Raw genomic sequence first — 4,916 nt, forward strand, 5'->3', positions numbered from 1 at the left:
AACATTCATGGGGGGCCCGCAGTGAATCCTTGTACCCAGGGCCCAGGATTTGGTGTGACGCCCCTGACTCTGAGAACGTACACACATGGAACCAAATGGACCTGTACGCCCAGGGGCGTCAATTGGGTATGGCAGGGGTATGCATCTGCCATACCCTGGGTCCAGGGGGGGGGGAAATAAAAGTTACTTTTAAATATAAATCCATGAATGTCTCTTTGTCTATCTGTGCTGGTTATTATGTTGTTAAATTATACAGTAAAATAACTACAAATGCTAAATTTAACAAAATGGTCACTTTAACAAGGTATTATAATTGTATTCTCCCCATCTTGACAGAATGGTATATTCCCAGATTCCGCAGGTCAGCTGCACAGGCGCAATGCATTATTGTTAATTGTGGCACGTTTGCTAACATGCCAAGTTTAGCTGCACTTGAACAACCGTTCCAGGCTGCCATATCCAGCCCAAGAAACCGTAGAAAGATTAAATGTACTTCTTATAATAAATGTATCATGCCTGTTGCTAAGGTATGGCAATATGACTGGTGTCTTACCAGTCATGCTGCCACACCTTAGCTTTTTCTGAACTGACGCCACTGCGTACGCCGGGTCCATTTGGTTCCATATGTACGCCCTCAGAGAGCTACACATCTGTCAAGGTTTCATTTGAATCTCTCTCTGACTTTAAATTGCTGTTGTCTGGATAACATATGTACAAGTTGAACGCACATGTTTAATGCACGACGCTGATAAACAAAGTCAACAGGATATTAAAATCTATGAACAGTCTGCTTTGGGATCAAATGCTGACAATGTTTTTTAATGCTTGTTTACTTTTGGTGGACATTTTTCCATATTGGCATTCTCATATATTCCTTCTCTCTCTGCTTAACCCTGCAAGACCCGAATACATTTCTACTGGCCAAAAAAAAAAAAAAAAAAAAAAAAAAATATGCTTTTGTAGGAGTCCTAATCACAGGAAAATGTAATGTTAAAAAATTAATAATGTTTTTGTAAGGTTTTATAGCCATAAATCATAAATCATAATCTAATTTGCATTTTGGGGATATTTTTCACAATAACACATGTACATGTTCTAGACATTCTAATGATCACGAAAAAATATATTACAGGCATTTTATACTTATTTTTTAGTGAGGAAGAATAGCTTCAGTTAAAAAGTGAGATGTTCGTCCAGACGCTGGAATTTCAACTTTTCAGGTGTGAATGTCAGTCTCTGTGGGGGGTATTTATATGCAAATATCGTGGCCAATGGCATTGTAATACTAAACAATAGGATTTAATGGTGATGTTAATGTGAAAAAAGAACAGGAAAACTAATTATAACATTTTTTTAAAAATGATTTAAAAAATGTTGACAAAAAGCAACGCTGGGCCTTGCAGGGTTAAATTACTTGTGAAGTAAATTGTGCCTAGAAGTTGTTGCTGCAGGGTATTTGGTGGCCAGGGATTGTATAAGAATCAAGAATCCTGCGTGTTTTCCCATGGATTTTTATACTTTCCACCACACTGGGGGAAACTTGCTAGAGCTTCCACCATGGCCATAATTCATAGATGGGATAATGACAGCTATAATGTTACACTGTCAAAGATGGTGGATGCAGTGCCCTCTCCTGGAGGAGTGGCGAGCAGGCAGACAGGCAATAAAATCCTCACAAAAGTAAAATTGAAGTAAATGTTAAGTACACATTAACTGTTAAAACAAGTTAAATAGCTCTATATTGTGACAGTAATCATTGCTATAGAGTGTGTGTTCAGTAACAGTGTTAAACAGCTCTATATTGTGACAGTAATCATTGCTATAGAGTGTGTGTTCAGTAACAGTGTTAAACAGCTCTATATTGTGACAGTAATCATTGCTATAGAGTGTGTGTTCAGTAACATTGTTAAATAGCTCTATATTGTGATAGTAATCATTGCTATAGAGTGTGTGTTCAGTAACAGTGTTAAATAGAGATGGGATTTATGGTTCTTTGAAGTGAGCCGGATCTCTGAGATCCGTTCCTTTCAAAGAGTCGTTCAAAAGACTGGCTCATTTTAGTTACTGGTTACTTACTTTTTATTATGATTGCAAATCAGTTCAACCCTATAGGCATTTTGACCATAGGATACATTTCTGCCATTTGAAAATAGCCGATCTACAAGCTCACATATTGTGAGCTTGTACTGTACATCTGCTATTTTCAAATGATTTTTCTACATTTTATTCATTGGAAAACTTGTGAAATGGGACATTCTGCATAATGAATACTTTCTTGGTAGTATACTTTTGATACCAATACTTTGATACCATGTAGCCTACTTTTACTCAAGTGCATTTCAATTCCGATGTGGCAGAGTATTTCTACATTGCAGCATTGATACTTTTACTCAAGTAAAGAATTTGAGTACTTTTTCCACCTCTGTTCATTAGAAAGGAACTCCCTACTGCGAAGCGGATCCCATCGTTCATTTCAAAGAGCCGTTCAAAAGACTCGATTCGTTCACGAACGTCCCATCTCTAGTGTTAAATAGCTCTATATTGTGACAGTAATCATTGCTATAGAGTGTTTGTTCAGTAACAGTGTTAAACAGCTCTATATTGTGACAGTAATCATTGCTATAGAGTGTGTGTTCAGTAACAGTGTTAAACAGCTCTATATTGTGACAGTAATCATTGCTATAGAGTGTGTGTTCAGTAACAGTGTTAAACAGCTCTATATCAGGTTCAGGTTCGGTTTATCAGGTTCGGTTTATTAGTCAAATGCGTATCCATACAAGTACAGACAAACAATGAAATGCTTATGCCAAGAGCACTCTCAGCCTTATTGCACACAAAACAATACGACAACAACAGGTCACCCAGGACAACCCAAAAAACAACAAAAACAACCATACAGTGTGACAGTGTACAGTTTAAAAACTGCGTATATTGTACATGACTACCTACGTCTCGCTTCCATCTCTTCGTTAAGCAGCCTGATTGCTTGAGCATAAAAACTATTACTGAAACGGGTGGTGTGAGATTTGATGCTCTGGTAACGTTTTTTTGAAGGGAGGAGATAGAACAGGGAATGGGCGGGATGACAGCTGTCCTTTAAGATGTTCTCTGTCTTTTTCTTACAGCGTGTGTTATAGATTGTGTGTAGCTGTGGTAATTCTGTGCCAATGATTTTGGCAGCTCTCTTCACAATTCTCTGTAACTGTTTACTGTCTTGAGCAGTCACGTTACCAAACCACACTGTTATGCATCCTGTCAATACACTTTCTATGGTACAGCGATAGAAATTAACAAGAGCCTTGGTGCTTAGGCCAAATCTCCGTAGAAAGTACAATCGCTGCTGCGCTTTCTTAAGGATACCTTCGCTGTTTTGAGACCATGTGAGTGAGTTTGTTATGTGAACACCCAGGAATTTGAAACTGTCCACTATGTCTACAGGTGAACCATTTATGGTTACGGGACTGTGATTGACTTCAGATTTCCTAAAGTCAACGATGATCTCTTTTGTTTGTGACAGTAACTAATCATTGCTATAGAGTGTTTGTTCAGTAACAGGGATGTCCCTGTTTATAACTCTTTAGAAAACAGAAAATATGTTTCAGTAGGGCTGAACACTGTAGGCTATAGCAATGATTGATCACATAATATAGAGCTCTAACTATATAACCAAACCTGTTGTTTTAACCTGAATAAATCACTTACGGGAAGTTACGGCAGCTTAAACTGGTCACCAGGTGGTTAATATAAGAGGTGAAATCCTAGAAGGCCTACTGTACTCCTACACAAGAATCACAAATCAAGGGGGATTTATTTGTCACGCATCCATACATAAAGTTGGATGTAATGAAGCAGGAGACATATCATCGGTTGTCTGGCCCTGTTACAGATTTTGTCCAAAAATCATGCAGATCGGTACACAGTATCTCTGTAGCCATTAAACAAAACGGGTATTTCTAACATTGATGCTCCTACATATTATCATGCAAGCACCAGTTAAAGTTACTTTCCATCCCTCATATACTGTGTGCACAGTGCGCATCCCATAACCCACCCACTGCACATCATTTCGGAGCTCATATCTTTGAACGGGTAAGGGCTAGTTAATACAATTTTATATCTGTAGCAGTAGTGTTAATGAGCAATCAGACACACACACACACACACACACACACACACACACACACACACACACACACACACACACACACACACACACACATACACACACACACACACACACACACACACACACACACAGAGAGAGAGAGAGGAGTGTCACTATGAGGCCCCCTGACAGGTGAGCCCCTCAACATGGGAAGTCAGTGGAAAGGGAGCAGAGAAGGCAGGAGAGGACCACGCCCACTCCTGGGCCAGCTAGTAGAAGGCCGTTTCCTACCTAAACTAAACTACCTTCTCCCCCAGCCTGATTTGAGCACACCTGCACTCATTAGAGACAAACGCCAGAGAGGAACACAAGAGCCTTCTCTGCTTCACAATAGACCATTTGTCAGCCTTCTGATTGGTCCCTGAGACTCCCTGACTGGCCAACCAGAAAAAACATTCACTTTTTGCTATCGGGGGTGGAGTTTGTGCAGTGGAGAATGTTGCTTCAGCCTTTCAAAAACTGTCCGCACTGCGCGACACGGCAATCGCCCGGTACGGCCGCGGTAGGTGATAGCGATCACGCTCATCATAATGAATAAGCTTCAACAAACTAGTTCACATGGACCTTATCAATGGTCTAACTAGTTACGATTGGGTACATATATTTTAAATGGGCAGAATTACGAAAAGCCAGCCTATTATGTATTATAGTTCTCCTCTTCCTACCCAAGATGCAATGCGCTTTCTATTTCTAAGAACTATTCTCTCTCTGATCCAGAGGATTAAACTAATTAAAACATATATTTTCGGGG

This window comes from Nannobrachium achirus (assembly GCF_963921795.1).
Source record: "Nannobrachium achirus genome assembly, chromosome: 2".
In the NCBI taxonomy this organism is placed as follows: Eukaryota; Metazoa; Chordata; class Actinopteri; order Myctophiformes; family Myctophidae; genus Nannobrachium; species Nannobrachium achirus.